The 21,740-nt window shown below is 43.0% G+C and overlaps 1 long non-coding RNA gene across 1 annotated transcript in view; it reads left to right on the top strand.

Moving 5' to 3' along the window:
- LOC134986915 (uncharacterized) overlaps positions 1-16,887 on the top strand; it is a 28,359-nt gene extending 11,472 nt beyond the window's left edge. Inside the window, exons 2-4 of the long non-coding RNA XR_010193075.1 lie at positions 7,388-7,507; positions 10,942-11,022; positions 16,801-16,887. This is a non-coding gene — a long non-coding RNA (uncharacterized LOC134986915). The remainder of the gene's footprint in view (positions 1-7,387; positions 7,508-10,941; positions 11,023-16,800) is intronic.
- Positions 16,888-21,740: the final 4,853 nt, after the last annotated feature.

The following is a 21,740-nucleotide window of genomic DNA, read 5'->3' as shown; positions in this document are numbered from 1 at the left end:
CAGGGGCGGCATTTTCGTAACTTTCACAGACTTTTTACTTCAGAGTTTTGAATATAAAAATTATTAGAATAATACAAAAAGATATTTCTTATATCTTATTTGTAGTTTTCATATACTTTATATAGTCAAAACTTGTCTTATATGTTAGTATGACAGGAAAGGCTCTGCCCTCCTGCCTCACCTCTCTGCACGTCACTGCCTCCCCATCACCTCTCTCTCCTGTCACCCACTGACTCTCACCCTCTCCCTGTCATCCTCTTTTCACCCTCTGCTGGTCACTCTCTACCTCCCATTGTCACCTCCTCCCACCCCCCCACCCCCCCCCCTTGTAGTAAGCCTTAAAAGTGATTAAGTGGAGATGGATAAATAGAGATAAAGTACCAGCCAACCAGCTCCTATTGTAACTGTCATTTTTCAAACACAGCCTGTAACATGTCAGTTAGGAGCTGATTGGCTGGTTCTTTATCCATCTTCACATTATCACCTTTTAAGGCCTACTAAATTTTGGCCAATGACTATGATGCGGCAGTAGTAGGGCGCAAAATTTATAGTTTGCAGGAGAGCGCCGAACACCCTAGCACTGACCCTGGGTGGATGATAGCGACGAAATGATGGAGCTGGAGGAGACTGCTCACTCTAGCAACCGGAAGAGTGGTCCCTCTGGCTCAGATGGGATGAAAGCTAGGGAGGCTACCGGGAACGTGATCGCCGTACGGTCTGTTGTCTCCCGGGTGCTCGGGTACGGCACATCGCGGACCGGGTAGATAGATTGTTGGGAGGGGCTGGGAAAGACCCGGCGGTCTTGGTGCACGTTGGCACCAACGACAAAGTTAGTGGTAGGTGGGATGTCCTTAAGAAAGATTATAGGGACTTAGGCCACAAACTAAAAAAAAGGACATCTAAGGTAATTTTCTCCAAAATATTACCAGTGCCACGCGCCAGCCCAGGGAGACAGAGGGAGATTAGGGAGGTAAATGTGTGGCTCAGAGACTGGTGTAGGAAAGAGGGGTTTGTGTTCTTGGAACACTGGGCGGACTTCTCAGTTAGGCGCCATCTTTTTTCTCATGATGGATTGCACCTGAATGAGGAAGGGGCTGTGGTGCTGGGGGGTAGGATGGTTAGTAGGTTGGAGGAGCTTTTAAACTAGGAGCATGAGGGAGGGTTTAGCTAGAAACTATGGGTCATGCAGCGAGTACAGTATGGATGGTGGTAGTGAGATAAATGGGGGTGAAGGGGGAGGGAAAGTGCAGCCGGTAAGGGTTTTTACATGGGTTCTATTAAGGGTGGTAAGAAAGGTATTGCTAAAGCATTAAATAATAACAATTATGTGTCATCATTACAGACTAGAGAAAATGTTGTACGGGACTTAAGGGAAAATACTTATGTCAGGGCGGTGATTTTAGACGGGAACATTGGGTTGACCAAAGAGAAAAGTAAGGTGGGCAATACTAAGTACGGTGGGGTTGGAGAGGGAGCGAGTAGGACAGTCTGTATCAGTAACTCTACGGATGCACTAGTTAACCAGGATGGGAAATCTTTAGGAAAACAAATAAAGGAACCGATAAAGTAAAATGTATGCTTGCAAATGCAAGAAGTCTAGCAGGTAAAATGGGGGAATTAGAATAGTTAGCATCAAAGGCTGAGTATGACATTATAAGTATTACGGAAACATGGTGGGACGACTCTCACAACTGGGTTGCTAACTTGGAGGGGTATTCTCTTTTTAGGAGGGACAGGGCTAACAAAAGAGGAGGAGGTGTATGTCTTTATGTTAAACCATCACTTAAACCATACCTAAAGGAGGTTATCTATGAGGAGACTGGCGATAATGTGGAGACACTATGGGTAGAAATCTCAAGTGGGGAAATTGATGCAAAAAAACTAATCATAGGCACGTGCTACAAACAGCCAGATATTAGCATACATGAGGAAGAACGACTATTGCAGCAAATCAAAATGACTGCGGGATTGGGGGACATCCTTGTCATTGGGGATTTTAATTACCCTGATATAAACTGGAGTAACGATTCATGTGCTAAAGCGAGGGGCAGCAGGTTCTTAAATATGTTTAGGGATCACTACTTGTCTCAATTAGTCGAGGACCCAACTAGGGGTAAAACTACCCTGTATCTAGTAATTACTAATAATGTGGACATTATATCAAACACTAAAGTTGGGGAGACTTTGGGTAACAGTGATCACTATATGATCACATTCGACATCAGTTTCAGGAAACATAGCTACAGGGGTTCCACCAAAACTTTTAACTTTAGGAAAGCTAATTTCAGTATGCTTTGATGTGCACTTAACGACATAGAGTGGGAGGTTCTGTTTAATAACAAAAACACTTCAGAAATGTGGGATGTTTTAAAAGGGTTGCTGGATAGCAATATTCACAACTTTATTCCCATGGGCAGTAAACGCAAGACTATTAAACTCAAACCGATGTGGCTTAACAAGAAGGTTAAGGCAGAAATGGATAAAAAAAGCGGGCTTTCAAAGCATTTAAATCTAATGGAAAGGAGGAGTCTTTCAAGTATTACAAGGAGTGTAATAAGAAATGCAAAAAAGCAATAAGAGCAGCTAAAATGGAAAATGAAAAGCAAATCGCTATAGAGAGTAAAACCAATCCTAAAAAGTTTCTTAAATACATAAATGGTAAAAGGTTAAAAAAGGAGAATATAGGTCCATTAAAAGCTGAATCAGGAGAATTGATAAATGATGATGATGAAATAAAAGCGGAAATACTGAACAAATTCTTTTCATCAGTATTCACCAGTGAAGAACTGATGGTGGGAGTAGAGCATAACAATTGTGACAGTAATGATTCATGGTTAGATACTTGTTTAAGCAAAGAAGTAGTCCAGGAGAGACTAAGCAAAATTAAGATGAATAAATCACCTGGTCCTGATGGACTTCACCCGAGGGTTCTTATGGAGCTTAGTTCACAACTAGCACGACCCCTATACTTGATTGTCAATAGTTCAATTAGATCAGGCATGGTACCGAAGGATTGGCGTATAGCTGAGGTAGTGCCATTATTTAAAAAGGGATCCAAAAATCTTTCGGGAAACTACAGACCAGTTAGTTTAACATCTATAGTGGGGAAAATATTGGAAGGAATTCTAAGGGACGTCATACAGGAGTATCTAAAGTCCGCTAGGATTATTAGCAAGAACCAGCATGGATTTGTGAGGGACAGGTCATGTCAGACTAACTTAATTAGCTTCTACGAGCAAGTGAGCAATAATCTTGATCAAGGAAAAGCAATGGATGTGGTCTTCCTAGATTTTGCAAAAGCCTTCGATATAGTTCCTCACAGGAGACTGATGATCAAATTAAAGGAGATTGGCCTAGGAAAAACTATTTGCACATGGATAAGCAGCTGGTTGGATAGCAGGGTACAGCGAGTAGTGGTCAACGGGAAGTCCTCAACCTGGTCCTCAGTAGTCAACGGAATACCACTGACTACTGATTGGATCCAATCTTGAGCAAGGTCACCGATTGACCGAAACGCGTTGTTTGGAGGAGGAGGAGTGAGGGATTCCGTTTTGGAGCTGCACTTCCCAGCATTCACAGTGTCGGAGGACAGCCTATGGTGAAGGAGAGGGACAGCAGCAGCAGCGCCTCCACCAATTACATAGCGCTGCTGCGGCTCCCGAGTCCCCCTCCCTCCTCCTTCTTCTCCCCTGCCCGGGATCATCATTCGCCATCAAACTGCACCGAGGAGCCTAACTGCCAGCGGAGACAGTAAATATAATCTATTCTTTCTATCTATCTATCTATCTATCTATCCATCTATCTATATATTCTGTCTGTCTGCCTTAATGTGTAAAAAGGGGGAGTTGTCTGCCATAATGTGTAAAAAGAGGACGCTGTCTGCCGTAATGTGTAAGATGGGGATGCTGTCTGCCGTAATGTGTAAAAAGGGAGATGCTGTCTGCCGTAATGTGTAAAAAAGGGGGCGCTGTCTGCCGTTATGTGTAAAAAGGGGATGCAGTCTGCTGTAATGTGTAAAAAAAGGGGACGCTATCTGCCGTTATGTGTAAAAAGGGGACTCTGTCTGCCATTATGTGTAAAAAGGGGGACGCTGTCTGACGTAATGTGTAAAAAGGGGACGCTGTCTGCCATTATGTGTAAAATGGGGACGCTGTCTGCCGTAATGTGTAAAAAAGGGGACGCTGTCTGCCGCTATGTGTAAAAAAGGGGACGCTGTCTGCTGTTATGTGTAAAAAAAGGGACTCTGCTGTAATGTTTATAAAGGGGACGCTGTCTGCCGTAATGTGTAAAAAGGGGACGCTGTCTGCCGTAATGTGTAAAAAAGGGGACGCTGTCTGCCGTAATGTGTAAAAAGGTGACGCTGTCTGACGTTATGTGTAGAAAAGGGGACGCTGTCTGCCGTAATGTGTAAAAAGGGGACGCTGTCTGCCGTAATGTGTAAAAAGGGGAATCTGTCTACCGTAATCTGTAAAAGGGGCTCAACCTGGTGTAGCGGTGCTACTGTGCTGCGTAATTTGAATAATGGAGACTACTGTGCACCGTTATATGAATTGGTATAATTTTGTGGCCACACCCCTTCCCCACGAAGCCACGCCCCATATTTTTTGCACTGCCCCTATTTTTACATAGAGGGGGGACTCCGATGCCGTTTCTTGCACACAGCACTAAAATGTCTAGTTACGGCACTGTTGTTAGGTATCCATTTCCCTGGCCCTGAGCAGGTCCCCCTCACCAGATCCTCTCCAGGGGTGAGGGGGTGGACTTGGATGGGATGGGGGGGCCCAAAGCATTTTGTCGCACCTGGGCCCACCGCTCACTGGTTCCGCCACTGGGTGGAAGATACACTATATGACTAACAAAACAGTGTATGTTAAAATAAAAAATCAGTCACTGTCATAATGCTCATACATTAAAACATGAAAAATATATTGTGGCATGATTTCACTTGTTTAAATGTGAAACAGCAGTTGAACATTGATTCAGTCCAGGTTTTCTTTAAGGTCAGAAACTATTATTAATAGAATTATTATTGCCAGTTATTTATGTAGCGCACACATATTCCGCAGCGCTTTACAGAGAATATTTTGCCCATTCACATCAGTCCCTGCCCCAGTGGAGCTTACAATTTATATTCCCTACCACATGTACACGCAAACACATTCACAGTAGGGTTAAAAAAAAAATTGTTGGGAGCTAATTAACCTACCAGTAGATTGTGGGAGGAAACCCACGCAAGTACGGGAGAATATACAAACTCCGCACAGGTAGAGCCATGGTGGGAATCGAACACATGACCTCAGTGCAGTGAGGCAGTAATGCTAACCATTACACCATCTGTACTGCCCATGAAATGAACTGCAGCCAAGCTGATTAGTAGCATTGGTTAGCTAGCTTTAAAATGCTGTAAGTGCACCCTAGCGCAGTCCCAGAGTGTATAGCGCATGTGCAGATCGGTGGGAAAATGTTGCCGCGGCCATTCTCACAGTGATTTTTCTACTGCGCTTGCACAAATCACTGGGAAAATGGCACCTCACCATTTCACCAGTGATTTCTGCAGCAGCACTGCTGCGCAGTGGGACTCCGTTGGGAAAGTATTAAAAATAATGGGTGCAGGGTGTACGGTGCAGGTCAATTTGGACCCGGGGTACCTGTGTGCACTGCTCACACTGCACCCATTATAAATTCGTTAGTAGTTCTGGATTATTATTAGTATATACATATATCCTCTATCTGATTCTTGTTTAGGATAACAGCTATACCATTTGCACAAAAGGCTTACATTTCCCAAAGTATCATCTGGAGACAGATGTCGTGAGACATTGTTGCTAATTGTTTCTGAACTTTATTAGACTCAGTGACTGGATCTTATTAATATTTTGATACAGATGGAATGTGTAAAATTTGCCCCTATCCGCACTTCGAAAATCGAATACATTGCAGGGATGCAGTGGCACCATGACGGGGGAGCAGGGGTGCGGCCCACACCCTAATGTCACCTTTCCATGGGGTGACACCAAATAGAGCCGCGCACTCACACCCGCACCCCCATCCCATCCACTGATTTGGCAGAGAGAGATACATCCGCGGCGCCGGCATCCACACCCCCTACTCCCCGGCAAGAAGCGCCGCAATCAAGCCCGCACCCCCGCTGACTCCATGAGCTAGCTACACACCCACCCGGGGCCGGGTCTGTCCAATGGGCACACAGCCAAAAGCAGCGGTTCTTCCTTGTTTAATGCTGCGAGCTGGGAGCGCAGCATCATAGCAGGAAGGAAGAGCTGCTGCTTCCGCCTCCTGCATGCATGCCTGCCTTGCTTTGCCTGGAGTGGAGGGTAAGTAAGTGAGAGAGACACAGAGTTAAGGATGGGGGAAGCAGGCCGAGAGAGACAGAATGAAGAGGGGGAAGGGGGGGATACAGGCTGAGAGAGAGAGTGAATGAAGGGGAGGAATGCAGGCTGAGAGCGACAGAATGAAGGGGGGAATGCCGGCTGAGAGAGACAGAATGAAGAGGGGGAGGGGGAGAATACAGGCTGAGAGAGGCAGAATGGGGGGGGGGGGGGGAATGCAGGCTGATGGAGACAGAATGAAGGTGGGGGAAATGCAGGTTGAGAGAGACAGAATGAAGGTGGGGGAAATGCAGGTTGAGAGAGACAGAATGAAGGTGGGGGAAATGCAGGTTGAGAGAGACAGAATGAAAGGGGGGAATGCAGGCTGAGAGAGACAGAATGAAGGAGGGGTGCAGGCTGAGAGACAGAATGAAGGGGGGCGGAATGCAGGCTGAGAGACAGAATGAAGGGTGGGGGGAATGCAGGCTGAGAGACAGAATGAAGGAGGGGGAATGCAGGCTGAGAGAGACAGAATGAAGGGAGGGGGAATGCAGGCTGAGAGACAGAATGAAGGGAGGGGGGATGCAGGCTGAGAGAGACAGAATAAAGGGGGGATGCAGGCTGAGAGAGACAGACTGAAGGGGGGAATACAGGCTGAGAGATAGAATGAAGGGGGATATGCAGGCTGAGAGAAACAAAATGAAGGGGGGGGGGTGCAGGCTGAGAGAGACAGAATGAAGGGGAGTGGAATGCAGGCAGAGAGAGACAAAATGAAGGGGAGTGGAATGCAGGCTGAGAGAGACAGAATGAAGGGGGGGGGGCACAGGCTAAGAGACACAGAATGAAGGAGGGGGAGTGCAGGCTGAGAAACACAAAATGAAGGAGTGGAGGAACGAAGGATGAGAGACGCTATGGGGAAATGACGGTGTGGCAGAGAGTATCGGGGGGGATATGATGGTGTGGCTGAGAGATGCAGGGAGTAGAAGGTGACACTAGTGGCATGGGTCTGATTGATCATCTGTTGTATGACAATTACTTTGGTTATATTCCTACATAAACAGGCATCTTCCAGACCATGTGATTTCCTACATGAATAGTAAATACTGACTAAAGACGCTGTCTGACCAGGGAGGATACAATTCTTCAGAGGTTCCTCATTATTAAGAGAAACCACCATAAAGGTAAGGTGCATATGGAATGTAAATTAATATTCCCAGAGTGACGAGAAATGGGGTCGTGTCATGTCGACATGCCCCATTTTCACTGGCAATGCCCCTACCACCACTGCTGGGTACCCCACCCCTCCACAACTCCAAAGTCCAGCGGACAAAATGCGTTGGGAATCCTGAATGCACCTCACCTCAAAAAGATAAGCATTTTCTATGGTTACTCTCCAAAATACTTTTTAACTACTCTGTTTTAAATATGGTAGTTTGACTTTTTAAATTTAGGCGTATTTTTTCAACTGTTTCAATTTCTTACATTTTTTGGGGTCTGTTTTATATAATCCTGTGTGACATATTTTAAACCTTGCTGTCTCTTATTGTTATAAATATTTTTTTTTACATACTAAAGAATTACCTTTTTACTATACATACTGGTGTAGATTGTGTGTATATATAATCACTGACACCAGTAGTCGCCCTAACGTCCCCATCCTTACGTCTTTCAATGCTGGGAAATATGTGCTTTTATTTTCAACGTTTCAGGCCTATGCCGTCCTGACGAAGGGCATGGGCCCGAAACGTTGAAAATAAAAGCAGATTTTTCTTAGCATTGAAGGACTCTGAGTGCCGCCATACTGCATGTGTGTGTGTGTGTGTGTGTGTGTGTGTATGTGTGTATATATATATATATATATATATATATATAATACGGAAACCCCCCTCAAAAAATCCTGCGTTTGCCCCTGCATAATTGGATATCATGGCGATGGGACCTAAGTCTAAGCACAGAATGCATTTATGATTCAAATACACCTTATACACACAGCCTGGAGGTCATTTAATACAATATTTTTAATAACTTTGTGTGTTAAACATAGTTTGTTTACATTGAGCCATCAGAAAACAAAGATTTCACTATCTCACTCTCACTCAAACAAATCCGTATTTCGGAAGATTCCATATTTCAGAATATTTGGATAGGGGATACTCAACCTGTAGTACATTCGGCCAGATCGTCTTTCCTTTTATAAGAATGGGAAATGCAATCTGGAATGTGAAATTAAGGAATTGAAGGAAAATTTAGCAAATTCTCCTCCAATTGCCCTTTAGTACATTCCTGTGAAACACCCTTTTTCACATTATTTTAGTACAAATAATTTTAATAAATATACCCGCAAGGGAGGATTCTTTACATACATTTTTCCTGCTGAGAGGTTTATGTCTGAATACTGCGTAATGGGTGTATTGACTAAAGTGTGGGTTTTTAGAAGTGGAGATGTTGTATATAACAACCAATCAGATTCTACTGATCATTTATCTAGCACCTTCTAGAACAGTGGTTGGGAACCTGTGGCCCTCCAACTGTTGTTGAACTACACATCCCAGCATGTCCTGCAACACTTAAAGCATGGCCAAATAGCAAAACTGTAGCAGGGCATGCTGGTATGTGTAGTTCAACAACAGCTGGAGGGCCAAAGGTTCCCCACCCCTGTTCTAGAAGTTAATAGCTATAATCAGGTAAGTTGCTATGGGCAACATCTCAACTTTCAAAATCCTGCACTTAGTAAATATACCCGTAAGTGTCTGACTTGGGAAAAGTTAATGAAACATTAAGCTGCCGCATTAGTATGATCACAGAGGGGTTGACTCTTTTGTTTCTGCGTCCAACAAACTTCCATAATAGAAATAATTTAACAGGCAATATGGAGGCTTTTGTGGAAACTGTGCAAAGTAGACGGTGTTTCGAGCAAGATTGGAAAAGATTAAAAAGATTTTTCAACTCAAAGTCTTGATTTATGCTACAGTTGTTAAACTAATGAGCAGCACTGAAAATATGCCCCGTGCACCTGATGCAGCTCTGAATGACACAACTGCTTATCTGCATAATTTGCATGGCTAAATATAAAACTTAATAGAGGCACATTTTGTGAGACTCAGTGATTACGGTGTGCAGATCTGTACCAAATTTCTCGAAGGAAGTGCAAGCCATTTACTTTTTAGTAGTTTTATTTCGTTTTAGAGTTTGATATACAAAGTACAGTAGCTGCAGAAAGTGTTGAACACACTTAGATCACAGAATCCGGCCATTTTCTAAAAAGCCATTTAATTTCATAGTATTCTGAAAATTATAATAAACAAAGATAACATTTTAATAAACAAAGACAAAGACAGTGGGCCTAATTCAGAGTTGATCGCAGCAGCAAATTTGTTAGCAGTTGGGCAAAATCATGGGGGTAATTCCAAGTTGATCGCAGCAGGAAATTTTTTAGCAGTTGGGCAAAACCATGTGCACTGCAGGGGGGCAGATATAACATTTGCAGAGAGAGTTAGATTTGGGTGGGTTATTTGGTTTCTGTGCAGGGTAAATACTGGTTGCTTTATTTTACACTGCAATTTAGATTGCAGATTGAACTCACCACAACCAAATCTATCTCTCTCTGCACATGTTATATCTGCCTCCCCTGCAGTGCACATGGTTTTGCCCAACTGCTAAAAAATGTCCTGCTGCGATCAACTTGGAATTACCCCCCATGTGCAATGCAGGAAGGGGGGGGGGCAGATATAACATGTGCAGAGAGAGTTAGATTTGGGTGGGTTGTGTTCAAACTGAAATCTAAATTGCAGTGTAAAAATAAAGCCGCCAGTATTTACCCTGCACAGAAACAAAATAACCCACCCAAATCTAACTCTCTCTGCACATGTTATATCTGCTCCCCCTGCAGTGCACATGGTTTTTTCCCAACTGCTAACAAATTTGCTGGTACAATCAACTCTGAATTACTCCCAGTGTGCTTTCCTGTCGGTCCAAATTGCAAAGGCAATATTATGCCAATGAAACAATTGTTGGCCTTTTTAGGTGTTGGTCAAGGAGTTTTGTCACCAGGTGAGCACATTGTGAGCTCTGTAAATGAAATATTATAAGAATAATTGGACTGGAGTCATCATCTATCTATTTATCTAAATCTTTGGTTATAATTTAGCCTTGAACAGTTTGTGGCCATGGACTAGCAGTGTTGGGTTGGGAGGCCGCCGGTCACCATACCAATGCCGGGATCCCGGCTTGTAGATTGCAGAAGAGGGGGGCGAGCGCAGCGAAACCCCTTGTGGGCTCGCTCCACAGCGGGCTCGGTGGCTCGTTGCGCTCCGCACACGTTCTATTCCCACTCTATGGGTGTCGTGGACACCCACGAGTGGGAATAGTCCCTGTTGGTCGGCATGCCGACCGGCGGGATAGTCAGGGTTCAGGATCCCGGCATTGGTATTGTGACCGGAATCCCGACTAGCAGTTATGAGTAGTGCTCATTAATAACACTAGTGGGAATTGCTATACTATTTGTTTGCCAAGTTTAGGTAAACTGTGCAAAACCCAATAAAATCCTGCAAAATGGCGAGATGTCTGTTTCTGTTTGGTCAATTGATCAATTACAGCCACTTTGTGTTCAACTCAGAATCAGCCTTATGGACCAGGACATTGACGATTAGGCTGCATGGGACCAGCAGCTGAGCAGAGATGACAACAGCACTGACAGGTGAGGTTAGTGAGCACAAAAGTTAAACAGAGATAATAGTCCAGGAGATCCTCAATACAACCTTGTTTATGATATGAAGACATCCCACAGTGCAGTTGTGTCGTTTAGCAATGGTGTTCGGAGGGGGGGGTGATAATTATATGTCAACATTCATAATGTCAACATGAGAATGTCCACATGTTCTAATGTTAACATGCATGTCTACACTAAAGAAATGTCAACATATTGTCCCTGGTTGTCCAGAGATGACTTACCTTCCACCGATGGCTGCAGAGGCTCCAGCGGTGTCTTCTAGGTTCCAGCTGATGTGTGTCAGCTACAGCGGAGCCATATGACAGGGTGGTGTTCCAGTGAGTACACTAGCCCGATCCCTAATCCCTAACATTAATCCTCCCCCTAGTGCCTAAACCTAACCTTCCCGCAGCCTAACCCTAACCTCACCCTTGTGCCTAACCCAAACCCTTATATCCCACAACTTAATCCTAATGTCAGCATTCTGAGAATGCCGTCACGTTACCTGGCAACATTTTAACAATACTGACATCATAACTGTCGTCATTGTTTTGTCACCATTGTTATTGTTGACCTAATGACTGTATCTCTTTTGCACATAAGTAAATGCTTTGTATGTGTGTAAGAATTACATTACGTGGGAGTTAGACTGATGAATAACCAGCCACATGTAATAAGAAAACAACATACAGTACGTTAAATAAACATTTTAATATACTTATTGTGATGTTAGTGTATTAGAATGCTTAATATTTGTAGACACTCCCTTACTAACATGTGTAAGCCTGAATCTTCAGTGATGGTCCCTAGGACCAGGGGGATGCTGGGAAGTGGGTGGTCCAGTGTGCAGTGTGCCTGTAGTTGGTGATGGAATAAAGCAGCACTGCAGTGAACTCACATGTCTCTGTGTCCTGATGACGGGATTTACAAACATATGAACAAAACATGGTGTCAGAAGAAGTTTAACTTGGACTGCTAGTGCTCTCAGAGTGTGAAAGAATCTTGCAGAAGTCTGAAAGGCTGTGATACTCAGTGTCTGCAAAACCTGCCGTGTGCTCCTCTCTTCAAACAGTGAGTAACCATGGATAAACTGGCTCCTCCAACCGGCATGCTGATGTCTGGTAACTTGTCTGAAAACTGGAAAAGATTTAAGCAAAGGTTTAATATATATCTTGCTGCATGTGGAGCTGATACAGAGGCTGACAAAACGAAGGCATCCATTTTCCTTTATGTGATAGGAGAGGATGTGCTGGACATTTATAATAGTTTTCAGTTTGCTGAGGGGCATAATATGGTGCTATCTTCTATAATGCAAAAGTTTGAAGATTACTTTGTGCCAAGGAAAAATGTGACATATGAAAGATATAAGTTTTTCACATGTGATCAGAAGTCTGTAGATGGATTTGATCAGTATGTTACAGAGCTGCAATCACTCAGTAAAACGTGTGAGTTTGGTGATTAAAGGATTCACTAATTAGAGATTGTATTGTCTGTGGAATACCTGATAATAGACTCAGAGAGAGATTGCTGAGAGAGCAAGACCTAACACTAGAAAAGGCAGTGACTATGTGCAGATCTGCAGAAATAACTAGATTTCAAGCCAAAACGTTGCACAAGGAAGCTGATGCTGATGTACATGTAGTGCAGACAACAGAGCCAAGCAAACCTCCATTCTCAAGAATGAAGCCGTCTAAGCCACAGTCTAATAAGGAAATGTATAGTAGATGTGCAAATGCTCACAATCCTAAAATGTGCCCTGCTTATGGTAAAACCTGCATGAAATGTGGTAGACTTAATCACTTTGCCAAATGCTGTAAACTGAAAAGGGAAACAACCAATGTGCATGCTGTTAAACAAGCAGAGGAATTCTTTGTGCATTGCATTGAACTTTGCAGTGCAGATAAGAAAGAATGGATTGTCCCTTTAACTGTGAACAAGATTGTCATTCCCTTTAAGCTTGATACTGGGGCGCAGGTGAATTTAATATCATTTCAAGACTATAAGACTTTTAGAGTAAAACCTAAAATTCATCCAGCCAAAGTGAACGTTACAGGGTACACTGGGGAGGAAATTCCTGTGAAAGGTACATGCTTAGTGACTGAAATATAGGGGACAACAGTTTAAAACATCTGTACTGATTGTGGATAAAAATGTGCAACCGATTCTAGAATTAAGTTCTTGTGAGAAACTAAGCTTGCTAAAGAAAGTTTTTATGGTGACATCACAAGTAGAAGATGACTGCAAATCAATGTTTACAGAATACAGAGACTTGTTTGAAGGTCTAGGTTGTTTGCCAGGAGAGCATAAAATAAATATAGACACGCAAGTTTCTTTAGTGCTACACCCTTTTAGAAAAGTGCCGTTTGCACTGAGAGAAAAACTGAAATAAGAGTTAAATCGCATGGAAGCCTTGGGTGTGATACAGAAAGTCGATGAGCCTACTGAATGGGTATGCTCCTTAGTAATTGTTGAAAATAAAAATGGACAACTCAGAATATGTCTAGACCCCAGAGATTTAAAAAAAGCTAGTAAACGAGAACATTTCAAACTACCAACCAGAGATGAAATCATGTCGCAATTTGCGGGAGCAAAATGGTTCAGTAAATTGGACGCATCTTCAGGATTCTGGCAAATGAAGCTAGATGAGGCCAGCTAAAAGCTTTGTACATTTAATACACCAGAAGGTCGATACAGATTTCTTCGACTACCATATGGAATATTGTCTGCTCCAGAAGTATATCACAAAAAGATACACATGATTTTTGAACATATTCCAGGTGTTGAAACAATGAGGGATGACATTATTTGGGGATCTACAAAGGAAGAACATGATTCTAGATAGAGACAAGTAATGGAACTTGTCAAGAAAGTGAATCTAAAGCTAAACAAGAACAAATGTGAATTTGGCGTGAATACACTTACCTTTATGGGCAACGTGGTCTCGGATCAAGGTGTAAAACCAGACCCAAGGAAAATATCAGTCACAGTGAACATGGAACGTCCTAACAACAAAGACGACGTCAGAAAATTCCTAGGAATGATTACTTACTTAGGAAAGTTTATTTCTCAACTCTCTGAACGAACAGCCTCTCTTAGATGGTTGTTGGACAAAGATAACGAGTGGATGTGGTCACATGAACAAGAAGAAAGTTGGCAAAACTTGAAACAGATCATTACAGAGCAACCAGTGCTAAAATTCTTTGATCCTGCGAAAAGAATAAGAATTTCAGCAGATGCTTCGCAATTTGGCCTAGGCTCAGTGCTGTTACAAGAACATGAGGATACATGGCAACCAGTAATCTATGCATCAAGAGCACTGACAGGTGCTGAAACAAGGTATGCTCAGATAGAAAAAGAACTTCTAGCGATCACATATGCATGTGAGCGATTTCATCAGTTTGTGTATGGTCAAACATTTACAGTGGAAACTGACCACAAGCCATTGGTAGCTATCATGACTAAATCATTACATGACTGTCCCATGAGAATTCAACGAATGCTTATCAGACTACAGAAATATTATGTACACTTGCTGTACTGTCCCGGCAAATACATGTACATTGCTGGTACACTTTCTCGTGCTGTGGACAAAAGTGAAGGTTCCAAAAGTCTGATGTATGAAGAGATAGAAGCCTATGTTAATTTGATCGTAGCTTCTCTTCCAGTGTCTCTTGCAAGACAAGAACAGATTAGTAAAGAAACTGAGACAGATGACACAATGAAAGTGTTGAAAGATATCATTCTGAAAGGTTGGCCAGCAGAAAAACATGCATGCCCACTGTCTATTCATGATTATTGGATGTACCGCAGTGACCTTACAGTTGTCGATGGTATTATTTACAAAGGCAATAGGTTTGTCATACCTGCACGACTAAGAAAAACTATGCTGTGCAAGATACATGAAGGCCACTTAGGAGAAGAAAAATGTAAGCGGAGAGCGTGTGAAGTTATGTATTGGCCAAGAATGAACCAAGACATAGCACAGACTACAGCTACATGTGAATTATGTCTTACGTATAGACCGAAACAACAAGTCGAGCCACTGAGTCCTCACGCAGTGCCAGAGAGACCGTACCAGAAAGTTGGCGCAGATTTGTTTGATTGTAATGGGAAAACATACATTGTTGTGACTGATTATTACTCTAACTACCCTGAGGTGAAGACACTACATACAACTACTAGTAAAGCCGTAATCAATTGCATGAAGTCAATCTTTGCAAGGCATGGTGTTTCTATGGAAGTGTTCACTGACAATGGTCCTCAGTTTTCTAGTGCTGAATTTGGACAATTTGCTGATGAGTGGGAATTTGTTCATACTATGTCAAGTCCCCACTATCCACGCTCAAATGGGTTGGTGGAAAGGTCAGTAAAAACTGTAAAGAGTCTCATGAAAAAAGCTCAAGAAGGTAAAGAAGATTTCTACAAAAGTCTTTTAATCTACCGCAGTACACCTTTACAGAATGGACTTTCTCCTGCACAAATGCTGATGGGAAGGAGGATTAGAGCAAATCTCCCTATACATGATGAACTGCTTAATACACATAACTCAGCGTTGGTCAGACTGAGTAAGGAACGTCAACAGGCGAAACAGAAACTGTTCCATGACAGACGAACAAAACGCTTATCTGATCTAAAATCGGGTGACCAAGTCCGTCTCAGAGATCACGAGAAAGGTATTTGGGTGCAGAAAGGTATTGTGCAAGCACAAATAGCACCAAGATCTTATACTATACGTACAGAGCATGGAACGGAAGTAAGAAGAAATCGGGTGGATTTAAGATCTCAACCTAACCATAATGAAGAGAACATGACTGAAGAATGCCCTTCATCTGACATGTATGATGATCCTCATAATGGTGAACAAACCACGATTCTAGAAAGGTCCAACATGGTCGATGAAACACAGACTGTGTGTGAAAGACCCAAAAGGGAAATACGCAGACCTGAGAGACTCATTGAAACGTGTTAGATGATGTTCTTAATATGACGTTGTTAATTGTTGCATTGAAACGTACAGGGCTTATCTTTAAAGAAAAGAGGATGTGATGTTAGTGTATTAGAATGCTTAATATTTGTAGACACTCCCATACTAACATGTGTAAGCCTGAATCTTCAGTGATGGTCCCTAGGACCAGGGGGATGCTGGGAAGTGGGTGGTCCAGTGTGCAGTGTGCCTGTAGTTGGTGATGGAATAAAGCAGCACAGCAGTGAACTCACATGTCTCTGTGTCCTGATGACTGGATTTACAAACATATGAACAAAACACTTATTGAATTATATTTCAGTTTAACATTAAATATGCAGAACAGTGATAGGAAAGGGCTTGTGAAACACGTCGGAATCTCGCAACATCTGTCTGTTAGCAGCGGAAGTGCGCTGGAAGTACCTGCAGGTGACCCTTAGAATATTCATGCTCAAGAAATAGTTCTGTAACAACTGTCTGATCCACTGATGTCCTGATGCTGTGCGGTAATAATACTGATAAGCTTTATGCTCTAGAAAGTTAATATGCGTTAATCAAGCCAGTGAATCTAGAGTGTCTGTCAGCTTTGTGTCTGTTGATGGAAAATGATAAGCAGAAAATTATTATTATAGAAAAATCAAACTGGGTATTAATTCTTCCCAAAATAATTGTACCTAATATGCAGTATATAAAGTTAATAATACATGACTCAATAGTTGTAGTAAAAAATAAAAAAAAAATATCATAATACTATGTAAGAAAAATATTCTGTCTTATAAAAACTGTTTTTCGTTCCTTATCAGATTAAAGTTTAATTATACCTGCACTGATTTCAGTGTATTGGCAGAGAGAACTGGGGACATGCACAAATAAAAATCCAATTCATTTAGGTAAGTTGCATGATTTAATTCAACATTTCTCTCCTTTATGATCTTTCACAAGTATTATGGTCTATGATGTACTATATTAATTAGCAAAGATTTACATATTACACAGTGCTGAAAAAGAGAATACTCATTTACATCAGTCCTTGCCCCATTGGCGCTAACAGTTTAAATTCTCTACCGCACAAAAACACACACAGGTTAGTTTTGTAAGAAGCAAAATCAACCGCCTGGTATGTTGGATATTGGTAAAACGCAGTAGCAGAGCCATAGGCATTTCTAAGATGGGTGCAGTGTGTGCCCACACCGCACATACTGCACCCACAAAGGCAGTCCTGCAATGCGGACAAAAATCACTTGGAAAATGGCCACCGCGGCCATTTCCGAGTGATTTGCGCATGCGCACTGGAGATGTCTCCAGGAACAAGGCACTTGCTCCATGTTCCCGGAGACCTGCGCATGCGCAGTAGACTCTGGCATTATGGCGGAGAGAAGGGGGCTCGCATGGTACATGTGGTAGGGAATATAGCTTGTAAGCTCCACTTGGGTAGAGACTGATGTGAATGGCTAAAAATTCTCTGTGAAGTGCTGTGGAACATAAAATAAATAACAATGCATACATGTGTGGCTAATATTCATCAGACAGCATGGTAGCACAATGTTTAGCATTGGTGCCTCACAGCTCTAAGGTTAATTCTAACCAGGTGTATCCTGCATGTACTTCTGTATTCTTCCCTTAAACTGATTTTTCCCAAAGTCTATAAACATACACTAAACTCCACAGCAGCAGGGACTGTGGTAAACTCTGTGTACTAGTAGTATGTAGTTGCGGATTTTACCTATAGGCTGCAGAGCTGCAGCCTCCCCAGTAACATCTGCCACTGCAGGGAGTGAGCCAGGTGCAGTCTGTGACTGCACTGGCTACACAGTGACTGGCAGCGGGTTGGGTAGGCATTACCGGCAGCCGAGATCCCGGCGGTTAGCATCCTGATGCAGAATGCCGGCGGCGGGGAAGGGGGGTGGGGAAGGGTAATGAAGTACGCTCGCCACATGTCCTATTCCCACTCTATGGGTGTCGTGGACACCCACGAGTGGGAACAGTCCCATTTATTCGGCATACAGACTGTCTGGATTCTGTGTGTTTGGGATGCAGGGGGAGGTAATCTCCTGACCGCAGGGCACAGCTACATCCCCTGGCAGTGATGACTTCTATTAGAAGTCCTACCTGCCAGTCAACCCCAGTACAGGCAGTTCAATTGGGAGGTGTTTCCTCCCTCCAGCTGCGATCTCCTGGGAGCAGTCAAGTGGTGGCTTGACTAAGCATGTGTGGTCAAGTGACCCGGCTGGCAGCAGCAGCGGTTTTCCTCCTCTCCTGGGACCTGGCCAGCGGCAACCCCCATCCTCCACAAAGGTAGGAGCCGCCGCTGGTAGTATGTAATATGATTGTTGCAAGAGCTGGTTTAAGAAAGGAGGGGGCTGGTGTACAGGCTCTGTGCTGAGCGCCTTCTGTCACCGGTGTATATGCTGAGTAGACTCTGATGGTGGAGAAATGTCTAGAAAAATGTCGCAGGCAGAGCCGGCCCAAACCAATATGATGACCTAGGCAAGATTTCGGCTGGTGCCCCTTGCACAGATGCTAGTTCCGCCTCTGCCCCTGTACTCCTTTCCCAGCACCATCACCCCTCACCCATAGCAGTCCTCATTTTGGTGCTGCTACCCCCTATATTTTAAATAGAAACAGTGCGCACATTCAATAATACCCCCAGTTGAAATGACGCCACCCAGCACTGCAAATATATTCATGCAATAGTGTCTCTTATTCACTTTACATCACACAGTAGTATCACGTTACTCCATACGGTAGTGCCCCTTATTCACGTTACACCACACCATATTGCTCTTTATTCACATTAGACCACACAGTAGTGCCCTTTCTATATGTTATGCCACAAAGTACTGTAGTACACCTTATACACATAATGGCGCACATTAGTAATGCATTTCATATGCAGATAGAGCCGTAGTCACACACAGACTATAGGCATGCTGCATATCATTTTAATCAGCAGAAGCTGATTGTGCCCCTAGGCATTCCAAATGCCCTAGGTATTTGCCTAGTTTGCCTATGCCTAGAACCGGCTCTGGTCGCAGGCACAATTTTCCAGATGATCTCTGTGCCCGTCTGTAGAGGGGTAAGTGCAGCGTATGAGGTACGGTGTGTGGTGAGGGCCACCTTGGACTCAGGGGCCCCGTTGTACCCAGCTTGTATCCATTATAGATACGAACATGCTTTTTGCTGAATAAATAATAATTGCCTTTGATTATATAATAATGCAAAAGTAGTGTTATTAATAGAAAAAAGTTACAGGTGCACAAGTCAAAGTTACAAGTTGAAAGCACAGAGGACGTTTCTTGATATTTCACTTACTCCAAATAAAACCTTAAGGACAAGTAAAACTAAATATTAAATATTTGATTGGAAAGTATGTATCTTGCGCTGCTGCATGACAGCATAATCAATCTTTATTTTATACTGGTAAAACATTGCTACCTTCAAAACTTTTTGTGCTGGCTGAACACCAGACAGCGCACATCCACGAACATCTTGTTCTTCCATTTAGCAAGTCTCCATGTTTAATATTGGGTTTGTTTTTAATAAAAGCCTGAGATATAACTTTCCGCTATAATATTTCTTTTTGCCAGCAAAGTCTTGTTACATAATTTATCAATGTAGCGATCGCTCTGAAATGAAATATTACTTAGTATTAATGCGTCTCTCTGTTGAAGGCGGCTTAGGTCAGGCAATAACTCCAGTTGTCACTTTTAAAAGGTATTTCAAAAGATTGTACGGGAAGCATTAAGCAGAAGGTGTATTGGGTACTTGATAGTTTCCACTACAATAGCAGTCAATAACATAGTTCTGATTAGACTTCCATACAGTATAGACAGTATTAATACATACAATATTAAATATTTTGCTGTTGTCTTTGCCAAGTTAAAATAGTAATAATAATAATTTTATTTATATAGCGCTCTTTCTCCAATAGGACTCAAGGCAAAATAGAGTTATTAAGGTTTCTTGTTATTAAATAATTATTTGCAAAATCAACAAAAAAGGAAATTAAATCTACAATTTAAAAAAAATTCTGAATAACGTTTTTCCGATTTTCTTATACTATTTTATTGGTATATGGTGTACAGCATAGTAGTCATATAGCGTATAGCATAGTAGTCATACAGTGTATAGCATAGTATAGTCATACATTAGTCAGGGCCGTAACTTGGGGGGAACTAAGGGGGCATGCTCCCCGGGTGCAGAATTTGAGGGGGCGCCAAGGAGTTATAGAGGAGCAGGGGTTTTGGTTTTTTTTTTTACCGTCGGTGCTGTGTTGTTCCATTGAGGCAGCAGATGGCTCCATGGGCAATGTCTCTGACCCACCTGTATGCCCGCAGCTGGCTTTGATGCTGTGCGAGTGAGCTCCAGTACCTGGGATCTCTCCTATGTCGGCTACTGTCTTAAACTCTCTTCTTTGCCATGCAGTGCTGCAACTAGCGTACAGTGCACTGTACAAGCTATAGAAGCGCACTGTGCACCGAGTTAGCAGTATAAACCTCCACTTTGTCTCCAAGAAAGGGGGATTTGGTGTAGCTTATAGGGGGATGTAGTGTAGTGATGTAGTGTACCATATAGGGTATGTAGTGTAGTAATGTATTGCAGTATATAGGGGCCTGTAGTGAACTAATGTTGTGTAGCATACTGTATAAAGGGATGTAGTGTAGTGATGTAGTATAGCATATAGGGTATGTAGTGCAGTGTATAGGGGCATGTAGTGTGGTGATGTAGTTCAGCGTGTAGGGGATGTTGTATAGTGATGTAGTGCAGTGGATAGGGGAATGTAGTGCAGTGATAAAGTGTTATGATATAGTGCAATGTATGGGGACACACAGAGGAGCATGTAGTTGAACACGCTGGTGGGGCATGTGACACATAGGGCATTTGAGGCACATAGGGAAATATTGTCCAGTAGTATCCCCTTTTTAATTTTTTTTGTATAATCTGCACTGCATTAGTTGTCAGTCACACTTGTAATAGTTACTGTCATGTCATCAGCTGCATGAGCCAGACACCTGGGGATGTTACCAGGGAATCTGGTAAATATTCCAGCGGTCAAGATCTTGGCTGTCAAAATATCGACGCCAGAGGAGTCCCAACACTGCTTGGAATGCTGGCACCAGCATCCCGAATGACATTGCAATCCCGGTGCCAGGATCCCGAATGAGTGACTGCCGGCCCGACGGAGAGGTAAGGCGCACGGTGGGGAGGGGTAGGTTTAGGCTACAGGGGAGGGTTAGGGTTAGGATGCAGCTAGGGGGGTTAGGTTTAGGCTGTGGTACAGGAGTGTTAGGGGGTGAAGGGTAGCATGCTTTCCCAACCCCTGTCGGGGATTCTAAACATGGGGATGCCGTGGTGGATATTCTGTCCGCCGGCATCCCGACCTACGCCATTTAAGCCCCAACCCGTTACAAGGACACACTGTGGTGAGGTTGTGTGAATCAGTACATGGTTGGCACTGTAGATATTTGCCATTTATGGTAACAGATAATCTTTCTTTTAAGTTTGAAAGCTCTAAATACAGTAATGATGTAACATACTCATAACTGGCATCAGGATCTAACTCTGTACACAAGGAACAGATGGAGTGGAAGACCCCTGTTCCAAGAATGCTATATATTTATATAGAAAGACTTCACTAGCATGTTTTTCTCACACCTTTCCATAAAGCGAATACACTGTTGTTTTATCTGAAAACCATACCAAGTGATTATTCAGGATAATGTGTTAACCCTCTCTCATTATG

This window comes from Pseudophryne corroboree, chromosome 1 (genome assembly GCF_028390025.1).
Source record: "Pseudophryne corroboree isolate aPseCor3 chromosome 1, aPseCor3.hap2, whole genome shotgun sequence".
NCBI classification, from domain to species: Eukaryota; Metazoa; Chordata; class Amphibia; order Anura; family Myobatrachidae; genus Pseudophryne; species Pseudophryne corroboree.
Note: the sequence above shows the minus strand (reverse complement) of the source record. Positions and strands in the feature narration are given on the sequence as shown.